This window comes from Rutidosis leptorrhynchoides, chromosome 4 (assembly GCF_046630445.1).
Source record: "Rutidosis leptorrhynchoides isolate AG116_Rl617_1_P2 chromosome 4, CSIRO_AGI_Rlap_v1, whole genome shotgun sequence".
Classification (NCBI taxonomy): Eukaryota; Viridiplantae; Streptophyta; class Magnoliopsida; order Asterales; family Asteraceae; genus Rutidosis; species Rutidosis leptorrhynchoides.
In genome coordinates this window covers 232,907,320-232,928,097 of record NC_092336.1, presented here as the reverse complement: position 1 = coordinate 232,928,097, position 20,778 = coordinate 232,907,320, and positions in this window count along the sequence as shown.

The following is a 20,778-nucleotide window of genomic DNA, read 5'->3' as shown; positions in this document are numbered from 1 at the left end:
ACCAACACACTTTCATCATCACAATACCACCAACCATCGGTCGTCTTCCATCCTCCATAGCCACCCACTTCACCATGAACACCCACCATCCGTTGACACCCTCATAACCAATGACCACCATCCTTCACCCCTCTCCCTCACATGTTTTCTCTCTCCCTCTCTTAATACTCATAACCGAAGAACCATAACAATCATCACTCATCTCAGCTACAAATTAATTACTATTTCTGTCGAAAAACAACCACCTTCGACCTTGAAACCCACCACCATGTCTGATTGTTCGGTCAAAACAAACACCAAAACCACATGTTTACTTGCTACAACCAAAACCCTTCGTGGATTGCTACAATTTTCATTTTTGTTATTGTTACAGCCTTTCGAACCACTTTGTTTTAACTGCTACTGTTGTGTTTTTCTGTTCTCCTTCTATTTCTGTTGGAGAAATTACAGCTGCTATATTATCTTGATTTCATTACTAGTTGACTGCAACCGCTATACTTATTATTATATGATTACAGCTGCTGCTGCTTCGGTTATTGTTTGAACGGACATCAACACACCACCATTCTAGTTTTGTTGTTTTCGTTTTCTATTTTAAACCAAACCCAGGAACCACCATCGCTAGCTTCCACTTCTCTCTCATCCATCCCTCTCTTCTCTCTCTCCCTCTCCTTCGTATTATGAACAACCACACAAACACCCATCACCAAGAGGCTGCTATTACCTTTCTGTTCCTAATTCCACTCGAACATCAGCTTTACTGTTATAAACCCCTATCATCCACTCATAAACCACCACCATTTAAATCGACACAAAAGCTGATGTCTTCCTTCTTACTGTTTCCGTTTAAAAACGACCCAACAACCTCACTTGAAAGCTACCATACTTGTTGTTATTACTGCTGTCCAAATTCTCGATTAAAGAAACTTAAAAGTCATTTTTTTTATTCCTTTGGTTGAGAAAGTGGTAGACAAGGTTGGTTTTGAAAACTGTGACTTGATAGTGATTAAAGTGGGACACGATATTTTTTTACTTCGATCTAGCTGCATCAGTTAAATCCATGGATGGATTGGGCTGCCACATGTTCAAATTGGGTCGGGGTTTATTGTTGGATCGAGCAGAAGCTGGGCCAAAAATATTATAAGTAGACTCGCATTACGGGTTTTGATGTTGGGCCATATATTTCGAGTTCCTAGTTGGGCCGAAACCCAATTTAATTAGAATGATTAGGATTAAGATTATATGTATGATGAAATCTAGAATAGATGATGATATCAAGTTAATGATACATAAAGTAATGATTATGATGATGATAGTAAATGATTATGATATAGAGATAGGCGAGAGATTAGTGGTGGTGATAAACTAGAAAGGATTAAGGATAAAGTGATTATGGTAACCGGTGAGTAATATGATAACGATTAAAATGGTGACGATGATATAGTGGGCTAATAATAAAGTTTGATAATGAATGATACACAAAAATTTCGATGATTGTATGATTAAGATTATCATTTAAGATTATAATGATAATTCATGATTTTATGTGATAATTATAATGATAAATGATATTCGGTATTATTATGATGTTGGTAATGACGATGATAAGATGAGATATCGAATAGATTAAAAAGAAATCTTTTTGAAGATGAAGAAAGGGAAACAGAAAAGGCGGGTTTAATATATTTAAGTTGTGATTAGAGAAACAGAAATAGACTGATGGTTAATGGTATTTACGGGTTAGCGGGACGTCGCGGGTTCACACCCAGACTTGGACATTTTCTTAAGGGCTACTCCTTTGAGGTAGTAAAACTATTATTATTATTATTATTATTATTATTATTATTATTATTATTATTATTATTATTATTATTATTATTATTATTATTATTATTATTATTATTATTATTATTAATATTATTATTATTAATATTATTATTATTATTATTATTATTATTATTATTATTATTATTATTATTACTAAAATAAGTATTATTATTAATATTATTATTATTATTATTATTAATATTATTATTATTAATATTATTATTATTATTACTAAAATAAGTATTATTATTATTACTAAAATAAGTATTATTATTAATATTATCATTATTATTATTAATATAAATATTAGTATCATTATTATTAGTAAAATCAATATTTTTATAATTATTATTATTCAAACTCATTATTATTAAAAGTAACATTTTTAAAAAATATCACTTTTATAAAAATTATCATTATTATCATTAAAAGTATCATTTTCAAAAGAATTATTACTTTTGTTATTATTACTATTTTTATTATAAAACAAAAATAGATATTTATTTATTATTATCAATATTATCTTAACAATAACTGTTAGCTATATAAAGCTATAATTACTACATCTAACATAACTATTTTATATTAATTAGGTTAGTAATGAAACATATAATTAAAACAACAATTAAATCACTAACAATATATATAAATTTGTTCGATTACGAGTATATGTGTTAATGTATATATAAATGATATAGGTTCGTGAATCCGAGGCCAACCCTGCATTGTTCAATATAGTCATATGTATTTTTACTACAAAATACATTAGGTGAGTTTCATTACTCCCTTTTTATATATATTTTTGGGCTGAGAATACATGCGCTGTTTTATATACGAAATAGGCACAAGTATTAAACTAATTCTATGTGGGTTTAAACCAGAAATATACCCTTAGCTTGGTAACATTAAACTACTTGTCTGTGTACGGTAGGCGCGAATCCTAAAGATAGATCTATTGGGCCTGACAAACCCCATCCTGACTATGGGATGCTTTAGTACTTCTAGGTTATTTTAAACACACCTGATCTGGTGTACTTCAGAGGGTAAAACATGAACGTTAAGGCTTGTTACCGGGTGCCTAAAACTTATAGAATACTTTTATACACTTGCGAGTGTACATATATTTATAAACGGAAATCTTGTGGTCTATTAATATATTGAAATGATTGTTATGAAAAACCTATGAACTCACCAACCTTTTGGTTGACACTTTTAAGCATGTTTATTCTCAGGTATTAAAGAAATCTTCCGCTGTGCATTAGCTCATTTTAAGGATATTACCTGGAGTCGATCATCGCAATGGGACCAAATGTTGATGACTTCGTCCAGGTGGATAAGGACGGGTCGTTACAGGTGGTATCAAAGCGTTGGTCCTAGCGAACCAGGTCTTGCATTAGTGTGTCTAACTGATAGTTGTTAGGATGCATTAGCGAGTCTGGACTTCGACCTTAGCTGCATACTATACGTATTGTTTGTCATTCCTAGTGAATAATTACATGCTTATCATTCCTAAATCTAGACACGACTTCCTGCACTTATTTGATAGATAGTGTACAGATAAATTCATATCTTAGATTACTGTAGACTTTATCTGACACGTTTCCTTAAAACCCTTCGTAATCTACGGGATATTCTGTACTATGTATAGGTATTCTATATAATTAGAATATCATCCGATATCCGAAAATCATTTTATATCGAAAAATCCTTTATTCAATCGTACGCAATGGAACTTACCATTAGATCAAGTCCCTCAGATTCCTATATGGAGTCCCACTACAGCCCCAGAAGCAGCGTCACCAGAATGAATCAATCAATCAGCCATCCTCAATTGATCTGATGGGTTCGTAGTCAACTTAATCAATAGAGACGAGAAGAAGGCGATCCCTTCCACCAACCGAATTCACCTTTTGGCGAAGAACCTGAGTCACTTACCGCGAACCTGTTCGAAACACCATTTTCACTCTCGTTGCCCGAATATTTTGTCACGATTATCTTCTATCTAAAATTCTAAACCTTATTCATCCGCTCGTTCCAACCGTCAACCATCCCGCGGTAATGGAAGAATTTAACGAACTTCGCGCTCGAGTAGTGGCTTTAGGGAAGTTGGTACAAAACTTATGAGCACCAGCAGCATCACCGTCATTAACAATACCACCGACACCAACAACCCAAATTTCAACATCACACGCCACAACATCTCATTCTGTACCTCGAGCATAATCATCGTTCTACGTATCATTCTATCTACTTTATCTTCGTTCTACATATCGTTCTACATCGATTATCTTCGCTTGACATGGCGATTATGTAATTTCTAAAGTTTTAGAGATTATGTAATCTAGTACTAACGATAAATCAAATGAGTTTAATATCTTATTGACTCATTAAATCCATGATTACATCTGAAGAAAATATATATGCAAGTATATTTTCATAAAGATTGTAATTAAAATTCTTTTGTACAAACTGTTAATGGTGAAAATATTTTAACGGGTAGGTAATACCCGAGGAATATTTAGATTTCACATTAATCAGTTACACGGTACATTCTTCGACTCTGATTCAACAGTCAGTCACTATCCTACTTGTATCCATAGAGATACGTATCCGTTCACCACATAATCCATTTTCGTTCAATTTCATATTTGGATTTTGACCTATCAGAATCCAACAAGTGGCATAATGAAGAAAACATCGGACAAAGTAAAATTTGTTAGAAACAAACGAACTAACTAATTGAAATATTGTTAAGAATCCACGCTAACTGTTCCTAGCTAACTGGTTACATTTTATTTATCACAATTTAATTATCGCAATTTACATTCTCGCAATTTTATTTATCGTTATTTAATTTCTGTATTTATTTTACGCACTTTAAATAACGGGACACGTATACAAGGTTTCGACGTATCATATTGACCCATCTATATATTTATCTTGGAACAACCATAGACACTCTATATGCAAATGATGGAGTTAGCTATACATGGTTGAGGTTGATTCCAAAATATATATATATAGTTTGAGTTGTGATCAATACTGAGATCGGTACACAGGTTACGATACGTATTAATTAATTCGAATGTTATATATTAAACTATATATGAACTATTGGACTATTGGACTATTGGACTACTAACTTTGAACAATTAAAATGAATTAAAATATTGATTATAATATATGAAACTAAATAATTCTTCAAGTTTGCCACTTGATTTCATCTTAAACCTCATTCGTATCTTGACGATTACAATTTGCGTTCAAACCTTTCACGATTCTTGAAAACACCTCGATCGAGAGGATGAACCAGCCGCACTTCATTTACGGAAGAAAAGATTGATGCATATAGTTATACACCTGAAAAACCCTCGGAAACTGAGTAAACGTTTAACACGTAGTTGTGCTAATTCCTTAGTGTTATTATTACCCAAAATCTTGGTAATCCCTTTCAAAATGGCAAATTTTGTCACAGCTCCAGCAAATCAACTTCGAATTTTCATTACAACCTTATTATAACCTTGATATATATGCGTACTCTTTATTGTTACTGGGGAACCTTTTATATTCCACCATATTACCATCAGCATTTAATCATATAAAAACACAACTCTCCTGAAAACACCTCGATTTGATAACCGATGAACCAGATCTGTTAAATTTAAAAATGCTGACGAAGCAGCGAAAGCTATAGATGGTCTTAATGGCCAAAAGCTTGACAATAAGAATGATATGTTGGAAAAGCTCAGAAAAGTTGGAACTGAAAAACGAATTGAGCTAACCATGAAGTAGATCAATGACAAATACAAGGACCAAACCCTATATTCAAAGAATCCAGGTAATTCTGGATCCACCGAAATCTTTAGAGAATATCTTGTTCTGAAGTCATGTTAAAATCTTGCGAAAAATCTTTCTTCATCAACCTTCGAACTTAGAAACTCCAAAATATCATCATAAATATCTTCGATATTTCTGAGGATATTTTCATAAATATTCTTGCCCGAAATTATCTACCTCTGCGTGTTTTCGGTATTTCATTATATTGGAAACTTCTGTAAAATCTAAGTATAAATTATGAATGAATTGTGGAGAAGTGTTGGGAATTGAAGCATGAGTTAGTATAATATAATGACGCCAGGCCAACGTGGTTATATTACAGTAAGTCATGCTAAATTTCTAATGGAAAGTGATGATGATTCACAGATCTTATCCTCATCATGTGCCATGTTACATAACTCTTTCATTCTACTTAATCTCTAAGCATATCACGGAAATATTTCCTTGATATTTCTGTTCTTCCGTAATTCCAACAGTTCGCTAATAAATCGTGCTATTACATTTTCTTTCTGATTAGAAGATTTTCTTTAAATTCCTTGAATTCCGGAAAACCAGCGTGACTACGTCAAAAGTTAAAATGAACCTCTATTTACTTCATTTCACTCTTTTGTGATAGCTTCCCTCATACGCTTCGAGTGACTCAATTATTTTATCCATATTTCTCAATATTGATAAAACCCTATTTTATCAACTCATATTCGTCATGAAAACATTTTTATTGTTAGCCATGACAACCTCACTCAAATTTCGGGGACGAAATTTCTTTAACGGGTAGGTACTGTCACGACCCGAAAAAATTCGACTAATTTTAAATCAAACTCTCAATACAATAGTGTAATTTCAACACGATAAGCAAAGTCTGATAGGTTGACTCTAAAAAAAAATAAAAAATTTTGAACTTTTTCATATATTAAATTGACCTTCGACCATTCCCGACGATTCACGAACAATTACTTGTAAATAAATATGTATATGTATGTATATATGTGTATATGATAATTTGAAATAAAATACGATTTAATTATTAGAATTAAAGATGTAAAATATTATATGAAATAATAAAATTATTAATAAAATGGGTATATATATAATGTATATTAAATGAAATTATTAAATGATTGTAACCCTCGTTGATCATTCGATTATTATTTAGATAAACTTAATTCCAACTTATGTGATTTTAAAAAGATAAACGATGATCCCTAATTAAGATATATAAAATTTGGGATCATTAAAAATATTTCTACTTTGAAGAGTTGAGTTTTAATACTCCGTACAGATTACTTGGAATTAAGAATAAATATTAAACACACCTTTTTGTTCAGGTTTCGAACAGGTAATGAGTAAAATAATTAAATATATTTAATCTAAAAATTTGGGATTTTTAGGAACACTTTCATACGTCAACTGTTTAGCAATGGACACGATATGTCATTTCGCGAAGTAAAAATATCTAAGTGTCGGTAATATACAGCCAAATGTAAATGTAGTCACGATATTATTATTTAAATTACTGTGTATTCTGTTCATGAGATTACTGTTTGACACTGTTTGTTTTGTTTTTATCTGCATCATTTATATTTTATTATATAGTTGATAGATAGATATATAAACTTATGCATCGATTTATATATATACATAGCATATACACATACATACTTAATCATAGACATCCTATAACCTTGATCACCAACACACTTTCATCATCACAATACCACCAACCATCGATCGTCTTCCATCCTCCATAGCCACCCACTTCACCATGAACACCCACCATCCGTTGACACCCTCACAACCAATGACCACCATCCTTCACCCCTCTCCCTCACATGTTTTCTCTCTCCCTCTCTTAATTGTAAGACCCGAGTATTCGTAGTGTACATATGTGTATATAAGTGTATTGTGCGGTACTTGGATCGGGGTTTGGTTGTATATATTTTAAAAGGCAAAAGAAGCTGGACTGGGAGGGTTGCGCGCCGCATTTAATACCTTGGAGCCCGAATTTAATACCTTGGATCAGTTTTGGAGCTTCATTCACTCCACTTCCAATAACCTTATCCTCTCAAATTCAATTTCTAGTGAGAGAGTGCATCCTTGAGTGAGAAAGCTTCATTAGAGCTTGAAGGAGGTTGAATCGGGTCTTAGTGCGAGTTCTAAAGTCGTTCATCTAGTCGCTAGCTACGTAGTGATTGTGTTGGTAAGTCCTAAAACCTAAATTCCTACTTTAATTGCATTAAGGGTTATGGTTTGGGTTAGTGATGCACACAAAACCCACTTGCTAGTAATTTGGGGGTTTTGGGAGAATTTGGTTCATGAAGACTCAAGGATGACCAATTAGGGTTTGCAAAGTGTTAAATTAGATTATGAACCTAAATTGGTTAGTTTATGTACTAGAACACCTTAATGATATGTGAATGGGTGTTATTTGGGTTTGGATGACCCAAATGGGTGTGTTGACCTTGAAATGGGTCAAATGGGTCTTTAATGACCTAAGTGGCCTTGCATGTATGAAAACGAGTTAACTTCGTGGTTAAAAGTGTGTTAATACCTTAATTGCCTAAAGTTAGGGTTTTTGGTGAAGTTAACCCATTATTAGGGTTAAAGGTGCAAAATGGGTCGGGATTGCACTTAGGGTCAAAAGACTCTAGATTGTTAAGTGAGTTGCTTGACCGACTTGAGTTGTGAATTGATTATGTGCTAAAATGGAATAGGTACGTTACATTGACGTTGCAAGTGCGGTTATCTTACACGAAGACTTCGAGGTGAGTGGAATAATTATATGCGTATGTATATAATGTATCTATTTGTTGTAGCGTGAAAGGTGTAGTGTCGAGGTGTTAAGACACCACGTTTCACGTGAAGAGTGTAGCATCGAGGTGTTAAGATGCCACTCGGGTGTAGCATCGAGGTGTTAAGATGCCACCTAGGAGTGTAGTGTCGAGGTGTTAAGACACCACTCCGTAAAATAATGAGTGAAGCATCGAGGTGTTAAGATGCCACTCGGGGTGAAGTGCCGAGGTGTTAAGGTGCCACCCTAGGGGTTAGTGGTGCGAGGTGTTAAGTGCCCTAACGGATGTTGTGAACACCGATGGCGTTTTCGCGAGCGCCGTTCCCTTGTACTATTGGTTAACCATGGTTATTTGTGTTGTAAGCATATTATATTATTCGAGTTATATTTATATGCGGTTGTTATGCTAGCTTGTGGTATTGGAGATTTATAGCTTGATATTGCGACGATAAGCTAATGTTGTTTGCTAGCATATTTGGGGTTGTGTAAGTGTATGCAAGTAGGTATAATTATATATGTATTCGTATAATTATTGCATTCACTAAGCTTTGCTTACCCTCTCGTTGTTTACCATTTTATAGGTTCGGTTTTGGACAAGGGTAAGGGCATCGTTTTGGACTAGAGATCCCGCTTGATGCTAGGGGACGCTTTTGGCTTTAGTAGCTCTTGGAGTTTGACCGATAGTTGGGTAGTTTAATCCCAAACGCCATGCTCATTGTGTAGTTTGGAACTTAAACTTTTGGTGGTCGAAACTCGTACATTTGTATTAAACTCGTAAAACGGCCGATGTGGGCCCCGCTTGTAAAACTTTAATTTTATGTTTGAAACATGTTAGTTTTACATATTTGGTAGTATGGTAAAAAGCGTTTTGTCTAAAAGTGCCGGGAACTAGTCAATCTTTTCGCGGTTAAAAAGTCCCGGGGACAGCCAGATATGGCGCGGCGCGCGGGCCATATGGCGCGGCGCGCCGATGGTCTGCAACAGAAATATTTTTTTTATTTCGTATTTTCACAAGGTTTTGTCGGGTGTTGGTTTGGGTTATTACAAGTGGTATCAGAGCATGGTCTAAGGGATTTAGGTGACTTGAGATAGGCGCCTAGACTTAGACTTTTTGTGTGCGCGTTTATGCGGGACTTGTAGGACTTTGGGTCGGATCGGGATTGGTTTGTGCATAGGTTTATGTAAACTAATCATGTGCTATTTGTTACGTATGTTTAGCGAGCATCGAGCGAGATGGACGTTGTACTAGCAAGTTAATGCGACGTGCTCGCGTAACAATGATTAGCTACCATTGTTACGGGTTCAAATCGTGTCAAACAAGCAATGTACGACGATTGTTGAGCAAGATGGGGTAGTGTGGTGTATATGTATATACTTATGTGTTAAATCCTTTTCGTCTCGTTGTTTAATCTATTCCGTCTTATAGAATGAAGATGAGAAACGGGCATGATATCAACGGCGGAGGTACTAGTGAAGAAGTCGAGTTTACGGCCAAGGTTGAGGCCATTTTGAAAAGGCATCATGAAGCTTTTCTCGAGGACGTTAAGAAGATGTTCCTAGATACGATTGACGAGCAATTAGTCAATGTGGTAAAGGAGCAAGTCAAGGCCGTTCTTCGCGAAGATAATGTGGGAAGACGGGACTTTTTCTATAAGAATTTCAAGGACTCTCAACCTCCCTCTTTTGATGGTGAAAGAGATCCTCTTAAGAGCGCCCGTTGGATCTCCGATATGGAGGGGGCCTTCCGTACTTGTGAATGTCCTCTCGATAAGAGGACAAGGTACGGGTGTAGTATGTTGAGGGGCGATGCCAAGTTGTGGTGGGACGCAAAGCTCCAGGTTTATGGTGAAGAGCAATGCATGGAATTCACTTGGGATGAATTCAAGTCCGAATTTTTCAAGGAATACCGAACTTCGGCCGATCTTACTAGGCTTAAGGACGAGTTACGTTCCTTGAGGCAAGGGTCGATGGATTTGAACACTCTCAAATCCGTGTTTTTGTCCAAGACCCAATTTTGCCCGGAGTACGTCGGGAATGATAAAATGTTGAAGGAAGATTTCTATCAAACCTTGAACGACAACTATCAAGATAAGATTAGTGTGAACGTAGTGAAAAGCTTTGATGAGTTGTTTGACATGGCCAAAGGTTTCGAGTCGCTCATCTTAAGAAAGAGTGGTTTTACTTTTGGCAAGAGAAAAAGTGAAGGTTCGAGCTATTCAAACTTTTCGAACAAAAAGAACAAGAAAAGTTCCGAAAGTGTCAATAGCGTGAGGAAGGGCGCTTCCGGTGGTTTTACTTTTACGTGCTATAATTGTGGGCAAGCGGGTCATATGGCTCGTGATTGTCCAAAACCATCTCCCGGAAACAAGCTCACTTGTTTTAATTGCGGTAAAGAAGGGCATAAGAAGCCGGAGTGTCCCGATTTGCGCAACGATAATGTTAAGCGTTTAGAGAAGACGGCGGGTACGGCTAGGGGTCACAACTATTTGATGACCAATGATGAAGCCAAACAATCGCGCGAAGTTGTCTCAGGTACTTACATGGTTAATTTTAATCCGGCAAGGATTCTTTTCGATAGCGGTGCAAATTTGTCGTTTGTGTCTCCTAAATTTGTACCTAAACTTAATAGACCGTTAGCTAAGTTAAGTCGTCCGATAGAAGTCGAAATAGCGGACGGCAAGACGGTGCTAGTGGTTGATGTGTGTGAAAATTGTGATGTTGTTTTTGGTGCTGAAACCTTTAAAATTGATCTTATTCCAATGACCTTGGGCGACTTTGATATTGTCATTGGTATGGATTGGCTCGATCATTATAGAGCCGATATTGCATGCCATGATAAGTTTATTCGTGTGAAGACCCTAAGTGGGGGAGAGTTAATTATTCATGGTGATAAGCGAAGGAGACCGGTGCCGATAGGCACTTTTGCACGGGCACGTCGTTTTGTTGTTACCGGTGGCATGGCTTTCCTTGCTCATGTTGTTGATACTCGCAATGAGCCACCACCTATTCGTGAAATTCCGGTTGTTAGTGAATTCGAAGACGTCTTTCCGGACGAATTACCGGGTGTTCCGGCGGAAAGACAAGTTGAGTTTCGTATTGAGTTGGTTCCGGGAGCTACTCCCATTGCTAAAACTCCTTATCGTTTAGCACCAACGGAAATGCAAGAGTTGTTAAATCAAACCCAAGAGTTGCTCGAGAAGGGTTTTATTCGACCGAGTGCTTCGCCATGGGGCGCTCCGGTGTTATTTGTGAAGAAGAAAGATGGTAGTATGCGTATGTGCATTGATTACCGTGAGTTGAATAAAGTGACGATCAAGAATCGTTATCCATTACCTAGGATTGACGATTTATTTGATCAACTTCAAGGTGCAACGTATTTCTCTAAGATCGACCTACGGTCCGGCTATCACCAAATGCGGGTCCGTGAGGAAGACATAGGAAAAACGGCTTTTCGAACGCGTTACGGGCATTATGAGTTTGTAGTTATGCCCTTTGGTCTTACGAATGCACCGGCGGCATTCATGGATCTTATGAACCGAGTGTGCCAACCTATGTTGGACAAGTCGGTAATAGTGTTCATTGACGACATACTAGTCTACTCGAAAAGTATGAACGAACATGAACATCATTTGCGTGAAGTATTGAAGACGCTACGAAGGGAGAAGTTGTATGCAAAGTTCTCCAAATGTGAATTTTGGCTAAGGGAAGTTCAATTCCTTGGTTATATCGTGAACGAAAACGGTATTCAAGTAGATCCGGGGAAGATCGAAACGGTGAAGAGTTGGGGACGACCGACTACGCCTACGGAAATCCGAAGTTTTCTCGGATTGGCCGGTTATTATCGTCGGTTTATCCAAGACTTTTCTAATATTGCTTCTCCATTGACGAAGTTGACAAGAAAGAATGCTAGGTTCAATTGGGAGAACGAGTAAGAAATTGCTTTTCAATTGTTAAAAGAGAAGTTGTGTCAAGCTCCGGTGTTAGTGTTGCCGGAAGGTGTTGAAGACATGGTGGTTTATTGTGATGCTTCCTTAAATGGTCTCGGGTGTGTTCTAATGCAAAGAGGTAAGGTCATCGCTTATGCCTCTCGACAATTAAAGGAACATGAAACGAGGTATCCGACTCATGATCTTGAGTTGGCAGCGGTAGTGCATGCGTTAAAAATTTGGCGCCATTACTTGTATGGTGTCAAGTGTACGATTTATTCGGATCATAAGAGTTTGAAACATCTCTTTAATCAACGAGATTTGAATTATCGCCAACGTAGGTGGATGGATGTGGTGAAAGACTACGATTGTGAAATACTTTATCATCCGGGTAAGGCGAATGTGGTCGCGGATGCATTGAGTCGAAAGAGTCAACATCCGGCGATAAAAGTGGGGTCGTTACGTTTGATTATTACCAACGATTTTCTTGAAAAGCTTGGTGAGATTCAAATAGAGGCTTATGTTCACAACAAGCATACGGAGCGAATCGTGGGCCAATCGAAGTTCATTACTATGGGTCCGCGTGGGTTGTTGTCCTTTCAAGGAAGGGTGTGGGTGCCTAAGATGGGTGATTACCGACGGGTGCTACTTGATGAAGCACATAAGTCAAAATATTCCATTCATCCGGGCGCGACGAAAATGTACCTTGACTTGAAGAAAGATTATTGGTGGCCGGGCATGAAGCGTGATGTTGTGAAGTATGTTGAGCAATGCGTCACGTGTTTGCAAGTAAAAGCCGAACACCAAAAACCGTATGGTAAATTACAGCCGTTAGAAATCCCGAAATGGAAATGGGAGCACATTACCGTGGATTTCATTACAAAGTTACCTAAAACGGTGAGAACCCAATTCGATTCGATTTGGGTTATAGTTGACCGATTGACAAAAAGCGCTTTGTTTCTTCCCATTAAAGAAGCGATATCGTCGGAGACCTTGGCTAAGTTGTTTATCAAGGAAGTGGTCCCTCGTCATGGGGTTCCTATATCTATTATCTCGGACCGAGATACCCGTTTTACATCTCGATTTTGGGAAAAGTTTCATGAAGATATGGGTACGCAATTGAAGTTGAGCACGGGGTATCATCCTCAAACGGACGGTCAAACCGAACGTACGAACCAAACTCTAGAAGATATGTTACGGGCGTGCATTATTGATTTTGGTGGTAGTTGGGACGAGCATTTGCCTTTGGTGGAATTCTCGTACAATAATAGTTATCATACTAGTATCGGGATGCCACCGTATGAGATGCTCTATGGGCGTAGATGTCGAACTCCCGTTTGTTGGGGAGAAGTGGGTCAACGAGAGATCGGGAGCACCGATTTGGTTTTGGAGACGAACAACAAGATTGATATTATTCGGGAACATTTGAAGAAGGCTCAAGATAGGCAAAAGTCGTATGCCGACAAACGTAGGCGAACGATCGAATTTCAAGAAGGCGACATGGTGATGCTTAAAGTTTCGCCATGGAAGGGTATTATTCGATTTCGAAAACGGGGAAAGTTAGCTCCTCGGTTTATTGGGCCATTCAAGGTTTTAGCTCGTGTTGGTGAAGTTGCATATCGATTGGAATTACCCGAAGAGCTTGCGGGGATCCATAATACATTTCATGTTTCCCACCTCCGTAAGTGTCTTGCAGATGATTCCTCATGGATGCCTTTAGACGAGATCGAGCTAAACAACAAGTTAGAATATGTCGAGGAACCGATTGCTATCCTTGACGAGAAGGTGAAAATGTTGAGAAATAAAGAGGTGAAAACTTTCAAGGTTCAATGGCGACGAAGTAAAGGTTCCGAGTTCACTTGGGAACCCAAAGAGTTCGTGTTGGTTTATCTTCCCTCGTGTCATGCGGCTTGGATTGCGAGGACGCAATCCGAATAAGTGGGGGAGAGTTGTAAGACCCGAGTATTCGTAGTGTACATATGTGTATATAAGTGTATTGTGCGGTACTTGGATCGGGGTTTGGTTGTATATATTTTAAAAGGCAAAAGAAGCTGGACTGGGAGGGTTGCGCGCCGCGTGGCCTAGTGGCGCGCCGCGCCATCTGTCTGTGACAGAATCCTCTTTTCCTTTTAATTAGACAATTGGAGGGCATTTTGGTCAATTCACTTTGGAGCCCGAATTTAATACCTTGGATCAGTTTTGGAGCTTCATTCACTCCACTTCCAACAACCTTATCCTCTCAAATTCAATTTCTAGTGAGAGAGTGCATCCTTGAGTGAGAAAGCTTCATTAGAGCTTGAAGGAGGTTGAATCGGGTCTTAGTGCGAGTTCTAAAGTCGTTCATCTAGTCGCTAGCTACGTAGTGATTGTGTTGGTAAGTCCTAAAACCTAGATTCCTACTTTAATTGCATTAAGGGTTAAGGTTTGGGTTAGTGATGCACACAAAACCCACTTGCTAGTAATTTGGGGGTTTTGGGTGAATTTGGTTCATGAAGACTCAAGGATGACCAATTAGGGTTTGCAAAGTGTTAAATTAGATTATGAACCTAAATTGGTTAGTTTATGTACTAGAACACCTTAATGATATGTGAATGGGTGTTATTTGGGTTTGGATGACCCAAATGGGTGTGTTGACCTTGAAATGGGTCAAATGGGTCTTTAATGACCTAAGTGGCCTTGCATGTATGAAAACGAGTTAACTTCGTGGTTAAAAGTGTGTTAATACCTTAATTGCCTAAAGTTAGGGTTTTTGGTGAAGTTAACCCATTATTAGGGTTAAAGGTGCAAAATGGGTCGGGATTGCACTTAGGGTCAAAAGACTCTAGATTGTTAAGTGAGTTGCTTGACCGACTTGAGTTGTGAATTGATTATGTGCTAAAATGGAATAGGTACGTTACATTGACGTTGCAAGTGCGGTTATCTTACACGAAGACTTCGAGGTGAGTGGAATAATTATATGCGTATGTATATAATGTATCTATTTGTTGTAGCGTGAAAGGTGTAGTGTCGAGGTGTTAAGACACCACGTTTCACCTGAAGAGTGTAGCATCGAGGTGTTAAGATGCCACTCGGGTGCAGCATCGAGGTGTTAAGATGCCACCTAGGAGTGTAGTGTCGAGGTGTTAAGACATCACTCCGTAAAATAATGAGTGAAGCATCGAGGTGTTAAGATGCCACTCGGGGTGAAGTGCCGAGGTGTTAAGGTGCCACCCTAGGGGTTAGTGGTGCGAGGTATTAAGTGCCCTAACGGATGTTGTGAACACCGATGGCGTTTTCGCGAGCGCCGTTCCCTTGTACTATTGGTTAACCATGGTTATTTGTGTTGTAAGCATATTATATTATTCGAGTTATATTTATATGCGGTTGTTATGCTAGCTTGTGGTATTGGAGATTTATAGCTTGATATTGCGACGATAAGCTAATGTTGTTTGCTAGCATATTTGGGGTTGTGTAAGTGTATGCAAGTAGGTATAATTATATATGTATTCGTATAATTATTGCATTCACTAAGCTTTGCTTACCCTCTCGTTGTTTACCATTTTATAGGTTCGGTTTTGGACAAGGGTAAGGGCATCGTTTTGGACTAGAGATCCCGCTTGATGCTAGGGGACGCTTTTGGCTTTAGTAGCTCTTGGAGTTTGACCGATAGTTGGGTAGTTTAATCCCAAACGCCATGCTCATTGTGTAGTTTGGAACTTAAACTTTTGGTGGTCGAAACTCGTACATTTGTATTAAACTCGTAAAACGGCCGATGTGGGCCCCGCTTTTAAAACTTTAATTTTATGTTTGAAACATGTTAGTTTTACATATTTGGTAGTATGGTAAAAAGCGTTTTGTCTAAAAGTGCCGGGAACTAGTCAATCTTTTCGCGGTTAAAAAGTCCCGGGGACAGCCAGATATGGCGCGGCGCGCGGGCCATATGGCGCGGCGCGCCGATGGTCTGCAACAGAAATATTTTTTTTATTTCGTATTTTCACAAGGTTTTGTCGGGTGTTGGTTTGGGTTGTTACATTAATACTCATAACCGAAGAACCATAACAATCATCACTCATCTCAGCTACAAATTAATTACTATTTCTGTCGAAAAACAACCACCTTCGACCTTGAAACCCACCACCATGTCTGATTGTTCGGTAAAAACAAACACCAAAAACACATGTTTACTTGCTACAACTGAAACCCTTCGTGGACTGCTACAATTTTCATTTTTGTTATTGTTACAGCCTTTCGAACCACTTTGTTTTAACTGCTACTGTTGTGTTTTTCTGTTCTCCTTCTATTTCTGTTGGAGAAATTACAGCTGCTATATTATCTTGATTTCATTACTAGTTGACTGCAACCGCTATACTTATTATTATATGATTACAGCTGCTGCTGCTTCGGTTATTGTTTGAACGGACATCAACACACCACCATTCTAGTTTTGTTGTTTTCGTTTTCTATTTTAAACCAAACCCAGGAACCACCATCGCTAGCTTCCACTTCTCTCTCATCCATCCCTCTCTTCTCTCTCTCCCTCTCCTTCGTATTATGAACAACCACACAAACACCCATCACCAAGAGGCTGCTATTACCTTTCTGTTCCTAATTCCACTCGAACATCAGCTTTACTGTTATAAACCCCTATCATCCACTCATAAACCACCACCATTTAAATCGACACAAAAGCTGATGTCTTCCTTCTTACTGTTTCCGTTTAAAAACGACCCAACAACCTCACTTGAAAGCTACCATACTTGTTGTTATTACTGCTGTCCAAATTCTCGATTAAAGAAACTTAAAAGTCATTTTTTTTTATTCCTTTGGTTGAGAAAGTGGTAGACAAGGTTGGTTTTGAAAACTGTGACTTGATAGTGATTAAAGTGGGACACGATATTTTTTTTTTCTTCGATCTAGCTGCATCAGTTAAATCCATGGATGGATTGGGCTGCCACATGTTCAAATTGGGCCGGGGTTTATTGTTGGATCGAGCAGAAGCTGGGCCATAAATATTATAAGTAGACTCGCATTACGGGTTTTGATGTTGGGCCATATATTTCGAGTTCCTAGTTGGGCCGAAACCCAATTTAATTAGAATGATTAGGATTAAGATTATATGTATGATGAAATCTAGAATAGATGATGATATCAAGTTAATGATACATAAAGTAATGATTATGATGATGATAGTAAATGATTATGATATAGAGATAGGCGAGAGATTAATGGTGGTAATAAACTAGAAAGGATTAAGGATAAAGTGATTATGGTAACCGGTGAGTAATATGATAACGATTAAAATGGTGACGATGATATAGTGGGCTAATAATAAAGTTTGATAATGAATGATACACAAAAATTTCGATGATTGTATGATTAAGATTATCATTTAAGATTATAATGATAATTCATGATTTTATGTGATAATTATAATGATAAATGATATTCGGTATTATTATGATGTTGGTAATGACGATGATAAGATGAGATATCGAATCGATTAAAAAGAAATCTTTTTGAAGATGAAGAAAGGGAAACAGAAAAGGCGGGTTTAATATATTTAAGTTGTGATCAGAGAAACAGAAATAGACTGATGGTTAATGGTATTTACGGGTTAGCAGGACGTCGCGGGTTCACACCCGGACTTGGACATTTTCTTAAGGGCTACTCCTTTGAGGTAGTAAAACTATTATTATTATTATTATTATTATTATTATTATTATTATTATTATTATTATTATTATTATTATTATTATTATTATTATTATTACTAAAATAAGTATTATTATTAATATTATCATTATTATTATTAATATAAATATTAGTATCATTATTATTAGTAAAATCAATATTTTTATAATTATTATTATTAAAACTCATTATTATTAAAAGTAACATTTTTAAAAAATATCACTTTTATAAAAATTATCATTATTATCATTAAAAGTATCATTTTCAAAAGAATTATTACTTTTGTTATTATTACTATTATTATTATAAAATAAAAATAGATATTTATTTATTATTATCAATATTATCTTAACAATAACTGTTAGCTATATAAAACTATAATTACTACATCTAACATAACTATTTTATATTAATTAGGTTAGTAATGAAACATATAATTAAAACAACAATTAAATCACTAACAATGTATATAAATTTGTTCAATTACGAGTATATGTGTTAATGTATATATAAATGATATAGGTTCGTGAATCCGAGGCCAACCCTGCATTGTTCAATATAGTCATATGTATTTTTACTACAAAATACATTAGGTGAGTTTCATTACTCCCTTTTTATATATATTTTTGGGCTGAGAATGCATGCGCTGTTTTATAAATGTTTTACGAAATAGGCACAAGTATTAAACTAATTCTATGTGGGTTTAAACCAGAAATATACCCTTAGCTTGGTAACATTAAACTACTTGTCTATGTATGGTAGGCGCGAATCCTAAAGATAGATCTATTGGGCCTGATAAACCCCATCCTGACTATGGGATGCTTTAGTACTTCTAGGTTATTTTAAACACACCTGATCTGGTGTACTTCAGAGGGTAAAACATGAACGTTAAGGCTTGTTACCGGGTGCCTAAAACTTATAGAATACTTTTATACACTTGCGAGTGTACATATATTTATAAACGGAAATCTTGTGGTCTATTAATATATTGAAATGATTGTTATGAAAAACCTATGAACTCACCAACCTTTTGGTTGACACTTTTAAGCATGTTTATTCTCAGGTATTAAAGAAATCTTCCGCTGTGCATTAGCTCATTTTAAGGATATTACCTGGAGTCGATCATCGCAATGGGACCAAATGTTGATGACTTCGTCCAGGTGGATAAGGACGGGTCGTTACAAATGTAAATCCCTAGTTCTAGTGATTATGTAATGTTTAATTCAGTCATTGGACATTCATGTAATCGTACGTTGAATACTTGTTTATTAATCGTATTTCGTTACTATTTAGCAGTGACCATCGACTGACTGTCATCGACAGTCAATCGATGGTGAAGACCCTCGATCGACGGTCTTTGACCATCGACCGACGGTCTTTGACCATCGACCGAGGGTCGCTGCTGATATTATAAATATTGGTTATGGGTTAGATTGTTATGTTACACGCCCCACACATACCCCAGTCGTGATATACCGTCTGAAATCGTCCCAAATCATACTCAACACGAATAACAACTCTAGGTGATGATCTAATCTCTTGTAGGTTTGATTATTCGACCCCAAAAGTCCTAATTATTTGATTTTGTCTAGTGTTTTCTGCCTCTAGATTAAGTATACGTTTGATATAAGGATCTGATTATTCGTCTACAATTTCTAGGGGATAATTGTGATTATAATAATACTTGAATGATCGTAGTTTATAGTGAACAAATTATACAAGGGGAGTGAATAATTCATGGCTGTTTTGTGTGTGTACGTAAGAAGAGGTAAGCTAATTCAACTCCAGCATATGACGAACTAACTAGTCATGTCTTCGTGGTACATTATCAGTTTGGTGCTACTGTTTTTTCATCCGATGGTTGGGTATTTGTCGAGGAAAATATGGTTTTAATAAGTAGTTTTTATAATATGTTACGTGTTTGTATCTTTACCTTTAACCCCCCTCTTATAATGGACTTAGTTAACCACGTCAGTTTTTCGACCACCGATGAGGTTTAAAAATCAGAGACTAGCAGTATAATCTTTAAATGATAGGGACGAATGATGAAATTTTTAGTAAATCATAGGGATGAACTGGATAATTAACTCTATAATGTATTTAAATTTAAATAATCTAATCATCATCATTGATTAGTATGTGACTTATTTATTCAATTATTGGTATCAGTAGGGTCCCTCCTAGACCCACCTGAAGATTCGATTGAAAGCAAACGTAGTATTTGTATGATAATTCTAGGAAATACTATTATATTAATGTATCCAACTTAATTATCATATCACATACTAATACTAATACTAATTGTTAAAAAATTAATTGACCAACTTCAACACCAAAACCAACTCCCAACTGCATCCCTCCATCCCTGTATCCTTTACTATTAAAAGCTAATATCTGGGATGATCATGTCGTCTTTATTCAACGAACTTGATCACTTACGAATCCCGTATGATGATATCAAAGCTGCTACCAACAACTTTAACAAAAGAAATGTTATCCAATATTTTGAGATTGGAAAAAGCTTCTTAACCAGTAGTGATTACAATACACTTACCTTATGGTAAGTATAATTATGTCTACAAAGGGGAAGTATTTCGGTTTGGAAAAAAGATCAATATTATTGTAGAAACAACTTTATATATCACAGAAGAAGACCTCGTAAGAGGGGTCTCAATAATTTCCCGTTTTAACCATAAAAATATTGCCACTTTTGTTGGGTTTTGTTACAAA